This window comes from Muscardinus avellanarius, assembly GCF_963383645.1.
Source record: "Muscardinus avellanarius genome assembly, chromosome: 13".
NCBI lineage: Eukaryota > Metazoa > Chordata > Mammalia > Rodentia > Gliridae > Muscardinus > Muscardinus avellanarius.
The window spans coordinates 68445343-68464252 of NC_137799.1; the positions used below are offsets into that span (position 1 = coordinate 68445343).

Here is an 18910-nt window from a genome sequence, read left to right on the forward strand (position 1 = left end):
TGAAAGCTTGACTTAATAAGAAGCCTACATAAAATCCTTCCATTGTGTGGAAAACAAAATTTAATAATGATTGACTAAAACTCAGAGAATTTTAGTATTTCTTCTTTATCCCATTTCTGTTCCAAGCAGTTCTAATAATATCCGACTTCTCTAGCTTCCCCTGCCCCCGGCACACACACACCTTTTCCTAAACCAAGAAATAAATGAGTTGGATTGACTCTTAACTTTTTTTTCTCCCTTATTAGCCTCTGGAAAGTGACATGCTCATCAGAAGTAAAATGACTAAATGGCAGGAAGATTCAAGAAGAGTATCTCTGGATAAGCAAATTAAAAAATTCAAATAATTGGCTTGTAAAAATTCTGAGTTGTCTGGGTAGAGTAATACAAAGAGATGTGAGTTATAATTAATATGAGAATTTTCACTTAAATAGGTATCCCTCCTTTGCCCACTAGTGGCCCAAATAGATGATTCTCACATGGTGCATTTTGTACAAGAACCTTATCCTTAGCTTAATCTTATTTTACTACATACTTTGCCTTTTCCTTGGTCTCATGTACTTACATTACTAAGTATATTTTTGGTGTAGACATTTTCCAAGTTGTAGCTAAGAAAAACAAAGCAAATCTATTAACAATTCAATTTGATTCACATATTGAAACCTCGTGTTAGAGATTCATGAATGGTGAAGACAGCAAGGACTCAAAATATTGTAGGTAAATTTAAAAGGCATGATAGCCTCATTTATGAACTGCCTATGTTCAGCTGTTATGCCATAGGGGACATCTAATTCTCACATAAAGCAAAAAAATTATTTCTCATAATATTTAGGTTGCTTTATGTAAATCTTTGGCTTGCAGATCAAAGAAATCACAGACTGTAAAAATAAAGTTATGTCTGTGTTCAAAAACGAGCCACAAAAGCATTCTGTTGAATAGTAACAGAACCTCATGTACCAGATCTTAGGGCTTAAATTACTAATGATGAATTGTGCCTCCAATCATCTCCACCCAGATAAATTCAGGGTGGTTAGAAAGATATGTACTTGCTAATTTTCAGCCTTCAGCTAGATATGAGTTTTTATGGAGAGACAAAAGAGTTGCCAGACGGAGTAGTCTGAAAGCAATCAAAGGTGATGTGCAAACAATTAATAGGTCATTGTATTTGGCAAATAAAACTTTCTATGAAGTTTCTTCTTGAAGCTGAGGATCACAAATTATACTCCAATATTTCTCTATTATGCCAAAAAGAAGGAGAATAGAAAGGACAACCAAGTGCTGGAAATGCACTTGGGCGGGTCACAGATGTCACCCCGAGACTCTCTAGTAGCTGAATGGCTGGTGAAGGGCCTCACACAGGAGTTACTTGTACATGGTGTGCTTGACCTTGGTCTCAATCAAGTTTGGTAGCATCAGATTCAGGACAAGGATAATTATTGGAAGATCTTCCAGGTCCCAAGGTGAGGTCAGGATCTCAGAGGATGCAACCTTGTCCTACCCATCACGGCATCAGAACCATGGGCTGGGTTGAGTGTGGAAAAGTCTCCAAAGTCAATGCTTGCTGGAAATGACTCCCCACCTAGGGTGTGCAGGCCAGGCCTACCCGGTAGGACCACTCTTGGAGTGAGGAACAGTGAAGATAGTAAGGGTCAATAACATCTTTAGCAGGGCTAACGAGGAACCCCCAAATGTACAGTAGTAACCTGGACCCCTGCAGCCCCAAAGGACTTAGGATACCACTTTTGAGCTTTTTCCCCTATGTAGGCAAGATGAGCCCAAGCAGGTACAGAAGTAACTAGGGAGGAATACTGCTGCTAATAGGAATCCTAATGGGCCAGGCTCCGATTCTGGTTTACTACTAATGAAATGTGTGAACTGAGCCATAAATGTAACTCCTCTTGTTGAGTGGTGGTAAAGGGTTAAGTTAGCTGCCTTTGAAGACCCATTCTAATGGCCACGATGCTATGATCACCTCCTCAATTTTAAAATGGGATCACAGATCCAAGAAAGCTGTTCATGCTTTCTCCAAAAATTTTTTGTTATTGTTTTTTGTGGTACTGGGGATGGAACTCATGAGCAGGCATTCTACGTTCAAGCTATACCCTCAGCCTGATTTTTTAGGTATTTTAAAACAGGGTCTCACTAAGTTGTGGGGGGCCTCACTAAGTAGTCGAGGCTGGCCATGAACCTGGATCCTCCTGTCTCAGCCTCCCAAGTACCGGGATTACAAGCATTCACCACCACGCCCAGCTTTTCTCCAGATTTTTGCTAAATATAAGTAGGTTAATATTACAGGGAAGAAAAAAACATGAGGGGAAAGCAATTGAGACCTCAGCTAGGAATTCTTGAGTTCAAAGACACAAGTTTAAGAGAGAAGATTGACAGAACACCATCTCTTCATGCTCATGTCATCCAGAAAAACAACTGCAAGCCCCACAGCCTCAGCCCAGAGGTTCTGGGGTGATTGGCTTTTTCTTTCTAAGCTAATAAAAATGAGTGTGCAGAAAGCAATAGTGGGAATCTTAAGAAGAGAAAATAAGCCACAGTTCATCACACCTGCCTCTCTTCCCTAGCCCTATGATTTTCCAGGTCCTACCCAGGTCAAGCCCTTGTTCCTGGGCACTTACTCTTCACATTTTAAAATTAATCCCGAGCCAGGTGTGGTGGTACACACCTGTAATCCCAATACTGGGGAGGCTGAGACAGAAGGATGGCAAGTTTGAGATGAGCCTCAGCAATTTAGTGAGACTCTCAGAAACCTAGTGGAGACCCTGTTTTAAAACAAAAATGGGGATATAGCTCAGAAGTAGAATGCCCCTGGGTTAAATCCCCAATGCCAATAAAGAAATAAATGCAAAATATAATAAAAATTAACCTGGGGAGAGTAGATGATTGTATCTGATTTATAAAAACAGCATTGTTCCTGTTTGGGGGATGTAAAAAAAAGGGATTAGCATTTGTGTGTGTGTGTGTGTGTGGGGGGGTGTTTCTACTGTCATTTTCTCAGTACACAAATTAATCATGGCTTATTTAATAAGAATTATTGACAACAGGAAACATTTTTAATTATCACTGAAATAGTTTTCAAGCCATGTCATCATGCTAGGCTCTATATTAAGCAAATTAACTACATGCCTTTTTGCCCTTCTAGAGCTACTCTGAGAGTAGCATTAATGACGATAAAATAAGTATAAAGGGACACTTACTATGACCTCACACACATACTAGATAAAATGAAAGATGGTCTCTATCTTGTCCTTATGCTGCATTATGTCCATTACCTTTTCTCATCTCTTTCTTGCTCTCTAAAGATAGGAAGAGCTCTAGAATGCAAGCTCTTCACAGAAATTTTGGCTCAAAACACAGATGTCTGGGGTTGTATAGCTTTTATTTTTTGTTTTAAAATTCTTTAAAAATATTTAGTATGTTAGCAATATTACTATAGCTTTGAGAAACACAATAAACAATAAACACAAAAATGTATCCAAAACTTGCCAACTCAAATGCATGCAAGGTGAAATTGCCCTTATTTTTCCATATACTATTGCAGTTCAGCATAATATAATAGTTATCCAGAGTGAGCACAGACTGATGTCAGGCATTGTACTGAATCCCTCCAATGGATTATCTTACATACTATCTTGTCATTTGTGTGTGTGTGTGTGTGTGTGTGTGTGTATGTGTGTGTGGTACTGGGATTCTTGGAAGCCCTTATACCTCCGGGCTACACTCCCAGACCTATTTTTGTACTTTTTTTATTTGGAAACAGTGTCTCTTAAACCAGTGCTTCAAACCTGTGCAATCCTCCTGTCTCCGCTTCCCAAGCACGGGCATTACAAGTGTGCGCCACCACGCCCAGCTCTATCTTGTCATTTTTAAAGGCTGTATCACTATAAGGGTTTTGGTAATTTGAGATGAAATTTATTGAGATGAAATTCACATAACAAGAAATTCACCACTTTTTTCTTTCTTTCTTCCTTTTTGGTGCTAAGGATTGAATCCAGGGGCATTCTACCTTGGAGCTATACCTATAGCCCTCTTTTGTTTTTTATTTAGAAACAGGGCTTTGCTAAACTGCTGAGAGCTAAATTACTGAGGCTGGTCAAGAACCTGTGAGACTTCCGGGAAGATGGCGACCGAGAAAAGCGGGGCTTAAGAGCCCCGCTAACAACAAATCTCCATTACCACAAAATCAGCGCCTTTCAAAGGCAGAAAACAACATCACCAGAGAAACAAAAAAATCACCAGGCTCCAGAGAGAAAGCGGACTGAAAACAGAGCCACAGAGGAGATCCTCATGCCCGAGGATGTGGCCTCACGCCCGAGGACGCAGCAGCAGCGCCATACTGCCTGCGGCACCGGCGAATTCACGGGACGGCTACAGCAAGCCGAGGGGAGCCGCTGCGGAACAGCCAGGAAGGATTTCTCGGCGCAGAGGGCATCTAAAGCTCCCAGTGGCTGAGCTCAGCACACGCTGCAGGGATTCAGAGTGGAAATCAAAACCAAGAAAAAAAACGCCAGTCCCACAGCCAAGGGCGTAGCAGTGGCGCCATATTGCCACCGGCGGCAGCAGCACCGAATTCACCGAATTCAGTACAGCTACATCTGCGTACTCAAGAACAGTGAGTCATTGCGGGCCACAGCGGAGAAATCCCAGTACTGTACTCACTGGGACTTGACCCAGTGGGAGAGGGGCGGTGGCAGTGATACCACACCATAGGAGAACGGGCAACCTGGCACCCCCCACAGTCTAAAGCAGCCTCTATCGACTCTCTGGGTCGGAGACTCTGTGATACAACCCAGTAAAGGAGTAGTGGGGTCTGAGATACTACTGACTCGAGATCCAGAGCACCTTAAGTGAAGTCATAGTGACCCAAGGGAAGAACCCAGAGAAGGCACAAACTTCCGAAATCATGGGAAAGAGGAATAATACTGGAGCAATGAATGCTCACAACCCCACAACATCAGAACCCGATAAAACAGAAAATCAGAGATTTCTAGAAGATCAAATCAGGAAAATAACTGTAGAAATAATAGAGGTGCTTCGAAAAGAACTCAGACAGAGCCAAAAAGAGATAAAGGATGCAATTAATGAAGTAAAGGCCTCAATTCAAAGCACAAACAACCGATTAGAACACATGGAGAATATCGCTCTTAGAAGATGATCATTCCAAAAATGAACGCATAGTTTCTAATCTAGAAAAAAATATCCAACAGCAGGAATCTGATATTGAAGAAATATGGGTCCATTTTAAGAGAGCTAACCTAAGAATAATTGGAATAGAGGAGGGAAAAGAAAGTGAAACCAAAGGGATCAACAATCTCTTCAAGGAAGTAATAGCAGAAAATTTTCCAGACATAGAGCAAGAGGTCGATATGCAGGTCCAGGAAACTTATAGAACAGGATCGGAGAAGAGGATCCCCACACCACATAATTGTCAAAATGACCAATGTGGAAGCCAAGCAGAGAATCTTAAAGGCAACAAAAGCAAAGGGCCAAGTGACATTCAGAGGCAAACCAATTAGAATCACTCCAGACTTCCCAAACCAAGTCATGAGAGCCAGAAGGGCTTGGAGTAACATATTCCCAATTTTGAAAGAAAACTACTTCCAGCCAAAAATTTCCTACCCAGCAAAACTTTCTATCAAATTAGATGGAGAAATAAGAAGCTTCCATGACAAACAGAAACTGAAGGAATTTATGTCTTCAAAACCAGCACTAGAGAAAATACTCAAAGAGATTAACTACAAAGAAGAAATAGGTAATACACACCAGAACCAGAGAAACAAGAGTTTCCATCCAACAGACAACTAAGATTGGTTATCTGTGGAGATTCATTATTTATGTTAGTCTTTTACCTATCTCTAAAGGGTATTGTTTGCCTTTATTGTTGTTAATTTTTAGATGTTCTAGTTGGAATATTAATATACCTTCAGATATAGCATTTGGAAATATGTTATCCCATTCTATTAGTAACTGTTAACTCTGTTTACATTGTCATTGGATATACAATATTTTTTTTATTTTTTAGGGAGTTTGTATACTCTTCTGTTGCCTGTGCCATTGAAATCATATCCAAGAAATCACTGCCAATTTCAATGTTGTGAGGTTTTATGACCCAGATTTTCTCCTAAAAGTTTATAGTCTTAAGATTTATATTTAGGTCTTTTATCTATTTTGAGTTAATATTTGTATATGGTGTTAGGTAAGGGTCCAATTTTATTCTTTTCCATGTAATTATTATTTTTCAACAATATTTAGTTAAAAGATTATTATTTCCACCACCAAATGTTCGTGGAAACCTTGTCAAAAATAACTTGACAATATAGGGAAGAATTTAGCTCTAGGCTTTTATTTAACTCCAATGGTTTATATATCTGCCTTTAGAATAGTACTACACTGTTTCAATTATTGTAGCTTTATATGGTTTGAAATCAGAAAATATATATCTTCTAGCTTTGTTCTTTTTCAAGATTGTTTTGGGTACCTAGAGTCCATATTCCATATTAGGATAGATTTTTTTCTGAAAAATAAATATATAAATATATGATAGTTTCACCTAAAAAATAGAAAAAATAGATTCTCTGGTAAGAAAGAAAGCAAAAAGAAATATTGAAATGTTATCTTTAAGTCATCAAAAGCTTGGTATCAGACAAATGAAACAGTTATGTGAGATTATCATTTTTAATTTTTGATAAATTGCTATAATACTAGATGTCAATCACTAAGCCAAGCATGGGAGGGAGGGATAGGGAGAGAATGGGGTGGGGATCGGGTGGGGGCTGACTGGGCAATGTGTGCATGTATGTCTACAAAAGTATGTATCCCACTATGATGTATGAATACAGTGCACCAATTTAAAAAAAAAAAAACCTGTGATCCTCCTGTCTCAGCCTCCCAAGTACTGGATTGCAGGTATGCACTATCACGCCTGGAAAAAACACTTTAAAGCATACAGTTCAATGGTTTTATCAATATCCACGATGTTGTATAATCATCTCCACCATCTAACTCCAGAACACTTCCATCACTCCTCAAATGAAACCCAGTACCTCTCAGCAGTCACTCCCCATTTCCCTCTCTCTTTTGGGGCCCCTGGAAACCACTAATCTATACTCTCCATCTACAGATTTACCATCTCTGGCATTTCATATAATTCATACTATGTACAGTTGTATCTGGCCTCTTTTACTTAGTATGATCCACATGTTGTAATGTTTAAGGAGTACTTTTCATTTAACATTATATCATAAGCACTTCCCCATGTTAAACATTTTAATATTTTAAAAATGTTGAATACTACTGCTTTAGATGTTTAGGTAAACTTGCTTCTTGACCACCTACCAACTCTTAGCTGTTTCAGTCCTAGAAAATTTTCCTGAATGTTGCTGACTTTTCTTATCAACCAAAGAGTACAAGCATCAAATATGATGCAAAGCCTCCATATTAGCACATTTTCAGGTTTAAGGGAAGACAGTATATTAAGCATATTCTTTTTAGTATATAAGTTCAAGAAAAAAGCAACAAATTATCATGTATTAATATCTAACTATATACCAACCACTGTATTACAAGCAAGAGGATTTGAAAGGAACCAATTTAAAACTATAGTTTTGCTCTTATTGTAGGACTCAGTGCTCTCCTTCATGGATGACTGGCCACTGTCAATGAGAAATGTGTTTTGTTCTGTTTTGTCAAGAGCAGTGATTGCTTACAGTGAGTCATCGCTCCTTTTGTCCACCACTTACAATTAATTCAGTCTGACTCAAGAAGAAAGTAGATCTTGGTGAGGATCTCATGGGTGTCTTTGGGGTAGAGATTTGGACCTGTAGGAAGACCACTTTCTCTTTGGCACATTACTGAATTAAACCAGAATGTCTGTGTCCAGATACTGTACGAGCGACCTTCCCTCCCTTGGCACAGCTGATCTTGAAGCAGCTCCTGGGATCTAGGGTTACACGTTGCTCGGCATCAGTACTGTACTGAGTCCCCACAGTTACGCTTTCACGGCTTTGAAAATCCAAGGGGTCTGGACAATTCACTTATCCAGACTTTAGATTTTCTATAATATTCCACTGCCCTTTGTGTCCGAGGTCAGAATTTGAATAGTATGGGATTTGAGAAGGTTGGGCCTTGTTCTTTGCATCCTCCTCCAACTCCCCTCTCCAATTCTTCTTCCTTTCACCCCAGATAAAAACAAGAATAAAATAAGGGAAGGAAGCAAGTCACTCATTTTTCATTACATATGGTACATGTTTAGGAAGATATTAAATACTCAACTTACTTTCTCTTTATTTAGCTCATTCATTCCCCCCATTTTTTCACATTTAATATTATACATTTTCTTCTAAGTTTTGTGTTGGTGTTCTATAATTGTTACACAGTATTTTCACTGTCCATTAGTACTCAAGTCTTGTAATTTCTGCTACTATTTCTTCTTGAGTTAAAAATTCTTTAAAGATATATTTTTCAGTGTCTAGATGTCTGGAAACTGGGGAGCTTTTATAATTCCTTATTTTTAGCCCTCTGCGATACATCTGATTACATCTGATACATCTGATACATCTGACAGACCCATCTTCCAGTTCACCAGTCCTTGTTTTGTTGTATTTATTGGATATTTAATTTATCTGAGGTTTTTTTTTTTTTTTTTTTTTTTTTTTTTGGTGGTTCTGGGGGTGAAACCCAGGGGCTTTCTTCTACCTCCGGGCTATCCTCCCAGACCTATTTTATATTTTATTTGGAAACAGATTCTCATTAAGTTGCTAAGAGCCTCACTAAGTAGCTGAGGTTGGCTTCGAATCTGTGTGATCCTCCCATCTCAGCCTCCCAAGCACGGGGATTACAAGCGTGTGCCACCATGCCCAGCTATCTCCTGAGTTTTTAATTCCATTGTCTCTAAGTTTCATTTCTAGACGTTATAGCATCCTCTTCATATTTTGTCTGAATCATTTTTCTATTTTCCAGTTTCTAGTCCATCTGTTTTTCTTGAAGTATTTTAAACATATTCAGTATATATTCTTCCAGATTGTTCTATCATATCCAGTTTGGGGGACACATACTCTTCTGCTTATATCCTTTCCTACATAACTTGCAATTCTTTTAAAATTGTAGGCCTGTATTTTGGGGAGAGTGTTTTTTTCTATACTTCAATATAAGCTCATAATCATTTAGAGACCAACTAATTCTTGTAGTACATTAGTCAGTGGAGAAACAGAGATGAAAGCAATGCATATTCAAGGGGTCTTTAATGAAAAATGGCATGTAAAGTCATTTGAAACATCTTGAGGGGAGAAACAGATTCAGCACCAACTATTCAGGAGATAAGCTCTGTGGTCAGACTATCTATATTTAAATCCTGGGCTTTGAATCCTTATTAGCTATGTGATCTTGGGCAAAATATTTATCCTGGTACATCTACCTCTGTTTCTTCATCTGTTACAATGTCAGCCTCATAGAGTCATTAGGAGTTTAAAAATAAGACTATATGTAAACTGGGTGTGGTGGTAGACACTTGTAATCCCCGTGCTTGGGAGGTGGAGATGGGAGGATCGCGCAGATTCAAAGCCAACCTTGCTGGCTTAAGAGTCCCTGTTTCCAAATAAAATATAAAATAGGTTTGGGAGTATAGCCTGGAGGTAGAAGGGTTCCATCCCCAGTACCACCAAAAAATAAATAAAAGAAAAGAAAAAAGAAAGAAAAAAAAGACTAAGACTATATGTAAAATGCTTAGCATAAAAAGAAACTGATTCACATAGTAAGTATAGCTAAGTTGTTAACTATTATTATAGATCACACAATATTTATAGATTTTCTCATGAATTCTCAAAAGAGTGGCTCCAACAGATAAATCCTAGTCACAGAATTCAAAAGCAAAAGATTTAGGGGTTAAGAGGAGAAATTAATGTAAAATATTTTAAGTGTGACTAAATTTACAAAATTATTCCTTTAGTTTTCTGAATGTTATTCTGTAAATTTAAAAAATATCAGAGTTAAAATTAGGATACACAGTGGGGCATGGTGGCGCACGCTTGTAATCCCTGCGCTTGGGAGGCTGAGACAGTAGAATCACGCAGGTTCAAAGCCAGCCTCAGCTGGCTTAAGAGACCCTGTTTCCAATTAAAATATAAAATAGGTCTGGGAGTGTAGCCCGGAGGTAGAAGGCCCCTGAATTCCATCCCCAGTACCACAAAAAAAAAAAAAAATTAGGATACACAAAGATCATGAAATACACTGAGTATGATGATCTTAGTTCAACTTTGTACCACTTAATATCACTGAAATAGAAGCATCTAGACAAGACTAGAAGAAAAGGAATTTGTAAGTTTTTTTGGTGTCTTCTGAAGTAATTCTCACTGTGGCCCAATAACCCAATTAAATTTTGTAAATATTTACTATGTCTAAGTATCTATGTTAGGTCCAGAGGTGGGAGTAGTAATATAAAGTTTGATGATATCTGACCCCTTCCCTCAAGGAGCTCACAGTTAGGGAGGGCCCATCGCTGATGCACTCAGCACAGGCAAGAGTCAGGGTGGGCATTTCTGTGTTGTTCACAAACTCAAGAGCACTTCAGAGAAAGGCCAGATGATGGAGACCATCTTTCTTCATCCAGTAATGAAATGCAGCTGCAGCCAGAACTAGGCATATGAGTATCCAAGACCTGATCCATGGAAGCCCCCAAACAAAAAAGACCAGGAATGATTCAGACAGATGCACACTGAATAACCATGCAGGAATAGGGAGAGAATCACATCTACCTGTGCTGCTCCAACTCTGATGTGCATATGAATCGTCTGGGGGGATCTTATTAAAAAGTCAGCTCAGATTTGTCTGGATCATGCTTAGAACAGCAAAGATGTAAATAAGGCATGCAGGGGCATTCATACTCTTTGTCCCAGAGCTGGGAAGTAAGTGAGGAGCAGTTTGCCCCCAAGAGCATCCAACTTAGGTCTTCTTCTCTCCCTGTTCTATCTTAGAATTTTCAGTATCTTTCCACCATGTTTATAAGACTGGTAGCTGCATGCATGTCTATTAGTTTGAAGACTAAGACTATATATAAAATGCTTAGCATAAAAAGAAACTGATTCACATAGTAAGTATAGCTAAGTTGTTAACTATTATTATAGATCACACAATCTTTGTGGTTTCCTCTTCCTTGTACTGCCTCAGTGCAGGGTTCCAGGCTAAATGCCGATTTTACAAGCATATACACACTTTTAAGTGAACCAAATTGATTAAAATGGGGGGAAAGAAAACAGATAATGATGATGTTAAATGTGATTCTCTTGTATTTTGATTGGTAAACAATTTGATGGCTTCTTCATAGGGTAGGAGAGATGATAACACCATAGGAAACTTCTTTTTTCCTTTTAATCATCGTACTAACAGCACAGAGATTGCCAGAGATGTGGCATTTCGTTAAAACTTGGTGGGATGTGTGTGAGCTTATCAAATCTGAAAGTTTCACCATCTGGAAATAACACGAGGCCGCAAACGAAGCCAGACATGTTTATTAACAGCTCAAAGAAGATGATCAATTTAAAGAGAAGTTGTGATTGCAGATTCATAGACCACAGTTCACAGCCTGAAAAGGGGATGCTTGAGAGGTTGATTTCCAATTACAGAATATAAAAGTGAGTCAAAGGAGCTAACAGAAAACCAGGATTGTTCTGAGAATTTGATGTGAAAATCCCTGGAGGAAAAGAAAAGTCAAAACTAATAGCCTCGCTGAGTGTGGTGGTGTACACCTGTGTTCTCAGCTACTCAGGGGCCTGAGGCAGGACTGTGAGTTTGGGGTCAGTCTGGATAACATAAAGTGAGAACCCATCTCCAAAAAGTATGAAATTTAAAAATAGTACAAAATTTAAAAAATACAAAATTCTACAAAAATACAAAATTTTTAAAAATGGCCTTGAAAAAACCAGCTGTCATTAATAAATGACTTGTATGCTGCAAACAAAATGTTAAACTCCACAGAAGACGCAAGGTCCCGGTCCCACAGGGTTTACAGCCTAGGTATCTCATTTCTTTTAACTCACAGCAGAAATCTCCAGGAGCCACAAGACCTGAAGTTGAGTGTACTGTACCAGTTACTAGGAGTGTGACCGCAGTCAGCTACATAACCCCGCTAAGCCCCAGCACCCTTACCAAAGAGGGGTAAAGAAGAGAATTTATGTCACATAGATATTGGGACTATTAAGTGGAATAAAGAATACAGAGGACTTAGCCCTATCCCAGCCCACAGGAAGGCATTATTCACACTGACTATGGTTTAATAAGAACAACAAACAATAATAATAGTAGCAAATTAGAACAACACTTTCAAAATTAGCCTGTACCCTAGCGTAAGTAACCACGCGGGATCTGACCGTGGATCACGGAAAGATGAATCAAGAATCTGGATTTTAATTTCATTTCTACAGCATATCTACCTATGTCATTTAATCAATCCTTTTGCTCTTTGGCTGCTTCATCTAAGATCTTCAATGAAGGTACCTCAGGAATTTGTGAGGACCAAATAAGAAAATACCCATAAATGATCTAAACCAACAATGTGCATTATTCTCATTTTAGAATGTATATATCCAGTATTCTTATTTATTCCTATTTCCTTGAAAATCATTCAAATTATAGAGATATCTTGTGTGAAATCTGGAAGCTTAAGGACACATTTCCATTAAAGGGCTGAACCGAATCTTCTATTATGAGCAGGCAGAAACCCAGGTTTTGTCTGTTTCAGCTTGACTCACAATTATCTTCAAACTAATAGACATGCATGTAGCTACCAGTCTTATAAACATGGTGGAAAGATACTGAAAATTCTAAGATAGAACAGGGAGAGAAGAAGACCTAAGTTGGATGCTCTTGGGGGCAAACTGCTCCTCACTTACTTCCCAGCTCTGGGACAAAGAGTAAAGACAGCCTTAGTATTGCACCTTAGCTTTGCACCATTAGTCAGGAGACAATGACACCTGACCCAGAAACTCAGCATGAGTATTAAAGTTGATGAAGCATAAAGTCAGAAGATCCTCTTCCTTTTTCTGTCGTCCCTGTCACTTCCGCCTCCCCCTTGGGGAGTGGAAGCCCCGGTGCTGAAAAGTGACAGCAGAAGCAGAATGATCTGATGTTCTTCACTCAAAACAGTGGGACCAATGGCTCCTCCACCCAAGAGAAGCCATAGAAATGCCACAGACATCACATCCATGGGCAGCAGGAGCTCAAACAGCGCATGAGGCCTCCACCACCTCGGATTCCAAACAAATGAAAGAAGTCTGCAGATGGTGGCCACAGAGACATTTAAAAGTACACACAATAGGAAAAAAATCTTTTTTTTTTTTTTGCCATTCTGGGAAAGAACACCTATTTGATCATCTGTCCTAAAAAGAAAAGAAACAACTCCATACTTAAATGCACTTTGACAATTTCCATAATTGACATCAAAGATTGCTAACGTCCTAGACTTTGGGGGTCAGAGTGCTAGGGAGGGGAATGGCCTTGGAGATAGTTTCTGAGCCAATCCCTGTGAGTCCAGGGTGGTCTTCTCCTCTGTATTTTTAAAGAGTAACTAGGAATCTGGGTCTACTGTGAAATCACCCAATTTTTAAATGTTGACAAACACTTAAAAAAACAACTGTTGAATTTTGAGAAGTCATGCTGAACACCTCTGCAAGCCAGTTTTCTCCTGGGCTGTCATCTCCTCTCTAGTTTGCCCATAGAAGAAGAGGCACAGTAACACAAGAGGGAAAGCAACTAGCGTTCAGCTGAAAGCAAGCGTCACAGCATCAGGAAAGGAATACAACAAACGTGTGAAGCATCCCTGGCCAAGTCAGCCTGGCAAATGTTAGTGAAGTGACTGGCTTGTGCCAGCACCCCGAGGAACACTGTGTAGCGAGGCCAAAGAGAGCACTGGGCTTCTGCCACCCGGACCATCTCATCTAGCATGCAGGACAGGGTATGCGCAGGATAATCGACAAGAGAAGCTGCCCTTAAAATTCCTGTTGGGTAGGATTATTAAAGATGTATTTCAGATGGGCCTTCGATGTGAAAAATAGGAATTCAACAGGCAGGGACTGTGAAGGAAGAAATAGAGGGAAGAGGCCAGGGGAAGGAGAACTAAGAGGCATCAAGTGTCTATAGTTCTAAACATTGTTATAATACATTACAGGCTGGGTCTCTTTTATCTGAAAGGCCTGGGACCAGAAGCACTTTCTGATTTTGAAATTTTTGGATTTTGTTATATTTGCATATACCTAATGAGATATGGTGAGGATGGGAACCAAGTCTAAACATGAGATTCATTTATGTTTCTTCTATGCCTTACACACATAGGCTGAAGGTAATTTTATATAACATTTTAAATAAATTTTGTGCATTTGTGAAACAAAGTTTTATAGTGTAGAATTTTCCACTTGTGATGTCATCTCCGGGTTCAAAATGTTTTGGATTTGGGTACATTTGGGATTTCAGATTATGGATGCTTAACCAAATTTTTGTCTAATCTAACAAGGCTATATTTACAGATGAAAAAATAATAAAAGAAAGATTAGAACATTTGCCCAAGCTCAAACCACTCTAGCCTTGAGACTCAAGTCTGACTTCAAAGTTCTGGTATTTCAGTAAAGTGGTGACAGGAGTGGGTTTGATCAATCATTTGCCTGATGCTTCAGGGGCGATTAGAGAACTAAGACTAAAAGCATAGCTTGGGGCATTCCATGAAAGGCCTTCAATACCAGGGCTCAGGTTTTTATTTTCCTAACCCTTAGTTCCTTTCTGTATTAAGCCAGCTCACTGTGAGGATTAGATGAGATAAACCATGTGTTAAACTATCAAGTAATATAAAAAGATTAGCTAGTGGAAGAGATAATGAGTAGACACTGAACATGTTGCAGAAGGGCTGGCGTAGATTAGAGACAGAGCTAGCTGAGGTACAGAGGGTGCATTAGGAGAGGGGGAGAGAGCTGTTCATGGCAGGGCAGGGCAGGGCAGGGCAGCCCATGGGATGGGAAGATGGGAAGGAGCCTGTCTCAGGAGTGGGGAGACTGATGGAAGAAGAGAAATGACGATCTCATTCCCCAGACTTGAGTCAGGAAAAGGTTTGGGAAGATGAAAGGGTGGTGAGTTTGAGTGAAAACGAGGACAAATCAGTTTGTTACTTCATCTTGTTTCCAAGAGAGAAAACAAAGTCCAGCCAAGCCATCCTGATTCTGCCAGATTCTGCCAGATAAGCCCTGTTTTGTATCAACTGCTGGCTCTAACTAAACTACCATAGCGGAGTTGGGTCTGTCAGACTGTCCTGGCTCCTCATGTGCTCACTCTCATGGCTGCTCACATATTCAGATCCATGCAGGGTAATGTCACGCTGGTGTTTCTTAGAGGAATGGTTGGGATGAACTCAAACACACGTGATATCCACCTTTTTGGGAACACAACAGTTTGAGAACATGGCTCTTTCAAAGAATTGCAGGTTACTTCCTCTTTCCTTGTAGAAACTCACAAATAAGGAAACAGGCCTCTACCAATGTGGTTTTCTCAAAGAACTGAAGACGAATTATTGGGATGTACTTTAATTCAAAAGGACATTTTAAAGTGGTTGGAGAGGAGGAACTTTCCTAACAATTGTTTGAAGACTTTTATTTCAGGCAAAACAACTGCCTGGGGCGAGGGAAGAGGGTCTATGTCCTTATTACATTCTGGAAACTTTTAAGACAGAAGCAAGCAAAACGTGTCTCCCCACTTGACATAGCCTGGTGGGAGAAGACTCTTCTTTTGCAAGAAGATGCCAAGATCTACAGAAAGAGTTCATTGAGTGTAACACTCTAGGGGTAAAAGCAGCCGGTTGTGTAGAGGAACCCAGCCAGGCTGGACACTTTCTGTACCCCTTGGCATGCCCTGCACAATGATGTTGGTGTGCCCAAGGGCTCTGTCATCCACTCTCTTCTTGGGCTGAACTCTTTCCCCACATGATGCTATCTGCTCTTAAAGCTTCTGTTTCCACTTTGATCCATCTCCTAAGTGCCAAGCCCAATGTGGGAATCTCTCCATGGATATATACCTTTTCATATGGGACCCAACATGGGAAAAGTATTTGTCTTTCCTCCTCCCCAGAGAATCTCAGACTTTGCATCTGAGGCAGTTTTAAGATAGGTGAAGAGGATATCTGATACTCTTTCCATCAGGAAAAAGTCTTTGTCCCTCTTCCCTGGATTCTGGGTGGGGCTGTGTGATAATACAGCAGTATGGACTTGGACTAGGTTAGAGAGAACCGAGTCTGCTGGTTTCTCATCTGGAACACTCGTTTTGAAGCACTTAGGTCTCATTTAAGAAGCCCAGCTACCCCAAGCTGCCAAGTTGCAGAGACCACATGGGAAAATCAGAGTGTGTGTGTGTGTGTGTGTGTGTGTGTGTGTGTGTGTGTGTAGTAAGTGCCTCAGTTCTGAGTCTTGGCCAGCCCAAGGAACAGCCAAGTGAGTGACAGGCCTTTAGATAATTCCAGTCCCAAACACCAGCTTTCTGCAATCACAAAAGAGACAAAAAGAGAGATATATCTTGCTGAGCAACCTGAGAACCATAAGAAATAAGAATATGGTCATTGTTATTTTAAACCACTAAGTTTGTACTCTTTTCTTTAGTGCTATGATCCATTTTGTGTTGGGTTTTATATAAAATATGATTGTGAAAAGTTATATATATATATATATATTTTTTTTCATGTCCAGTTGTTTCAATACTGTTTGTTGAAAAACTATTATTTCTTCTTTGAATAGCTTTTGTACCTTTGTCCAAAGTCAGTTGAGCATATTTATATGAGCCTATTTCTGGAGTCACATTTCTGAATTATTTTGTAATTCCTTGAAATTTCTTATATAGAAAATCATGCCCTCTGCAAATAGGGACAGTTTATTCCCCCTCCCAATCTATTCATTTTATTTCCTTTTCTTGTCCTATTGCACTATCTAAAGCCAGTAAGATATTAAATACAATGTAAGAAGGGGCATTTTTGCTTTATACCTATTTTAGAGGGAAAGCATTTAGACTTTTGACAAAAATATGATATTCTCTGTGCATTTTTATTGTATGCATATGAAGTTATTTAGAATTTATTTAATTAATTAATTAATTTATTTTTTGTGGTACTGGGGGTGGGACCCAGGGGATTTCTACCTCCAGGCTATACTCTCAGACCTATTTTTTTTGTGTGTGTGTGTGTGATACTGGGGGTAGAACCCAGAGGCTTTCTACTTCCGGGCTATACTCCCAGACCCATTTTATATTTTATTTGGAAACAGGGTCTCACTAAGTTGCTGAGAGCCTCACTAAGTAGCTGAGACTGGCTTTGAACCTGCACGATCCTCCTGTCTCAGCCTCCCAAGTGCGGGGATTACAAGCATGCGCCACCACGCCTGGCTTCAGACCTATTTTTTTGTATTTTATTTGGAAAGAGGGTCTCACAAAGTTACTGAGAATCTCACACTAAGTAGCTGAGGCTGGCTTCGAACCTGCGTGATCCTCCTGTCTCAGCCTCCCAAGCACTGGGATTGTAAGCATGCACCAAAACACCCAGCTGTTATTTAGAATTTAAAGCAAAACTTCAATTATGGTCATTGCTTCTTGCTTAATTTTTTTCTCATCTCATGGTCTGAAGGTTTTTGTCCTTCTCAAATTTTTGTGGAAAACTTAGTCTTCAATGTGATAGTTTTAGAAAGTGAACCCTTGTGATGTGATTAGGTTATCAGAGAAGAACTTTCATGAATAGGATTAGTGTCCTTAGGAAAGAGGCCCCAGAGGGCTGCCCTATCCCCTCCACCATGTGTGGGTACAGGTAGAAGGTGCTACTTGCGGATGAGACAGGGTACCCACCCAGACATCAAATCTACTGGCATCTAGATCTTGGACTTCCCAGGCTTTCTGATGATAAGCTACTCAGTTTATTGTATTTTTGAATATATAGTATTTGAAGCAACAAGAGACTAAAATATCCTCCCTCAGGTGGTTTCTATCTAAATTTAGTCAATTTCAACCTATGTGGTGCTATAGTTTGAATGTTCTCACCAAACTCACAATGAGGTTTAATCTCCACTGTAAAGTGGTAGGAGGTAGGAGTATATGTGTGTGAGTGTGTGTGTGTGTGTGTGTGTGTGTGTGTGTGTGTGTGTGGTGTATGTGTGTGTGTATGCTTTACTGGAAATTGAATCCAGGGGCATTCTACCTCTGAGCTATATCTCTAGCCCTATTTTTATTTTTATTTAAAGTAGGGTCTCACTGATGCAGAGGACCTCACCAAGTTGCTGAGGCTAGCCTTGAACCTGTGATTCTCCTGTCTCAGCCTCCCAAGTACTGGGATTAGAAGCATGAACCTCCAAACCTAATGAAGTGGGACCTTTACAAGATGATTAGGTCACTGGGGCTCAGCCTTCATGAAAGGACTAATCCATTCACAGACTGAGTTACTGGGTTATCTTAAGAGTGGATCTGCTACAAAAACCAGACTGGCACTCTCTCTTGTGCGTACCTTTCTTGCCATGATGACCTGAACCATGTTGGGACTCTGCAGAGTTTCCACAAGCCAGAATGCCATTGTTGATATGGCCCCATGACCTTGGACCTCTCAGCCTCCAGAACTGGAAGCCAAAGAAATCTTTATTCTTTGTAAATAACCCAATATCTGGCAGAAACTATACTAGGACACATGGTTAACAACTAAACAACTTCAATGATTTAACCTCCAAGTACGTACTGATCACTGTCAGGAAACAGCCCAGGGGCACAGCAGGTAACAGGCAAGATGTCTATACACATCACCACTTAATAGCCACTGTCCTGGCTGTTGTCAGCACACCTGCCAACCCTCAACCTGTTTGAGGTGGAGTTGACCCCATACATAGCTAGTTTGGAAGTTTGGGGGCACAAAGGAGGA

General features: G+C 39.8%; 1 protein-coding gene across 1 annotated transcript in view; it reads right to left on the minus strand.

Moving 5' to 3' along the window:
* Positions 1 to 18910, minus strand: part of SLC1A1 (solute carrier family 1 member 1) — a gene marked incomplete at both ends in the record, with an annotated part of 79511 nt that overhangs the window by 45974 nt on the left and 14627 nt on the right. The window lies entirely within an intron of this gene.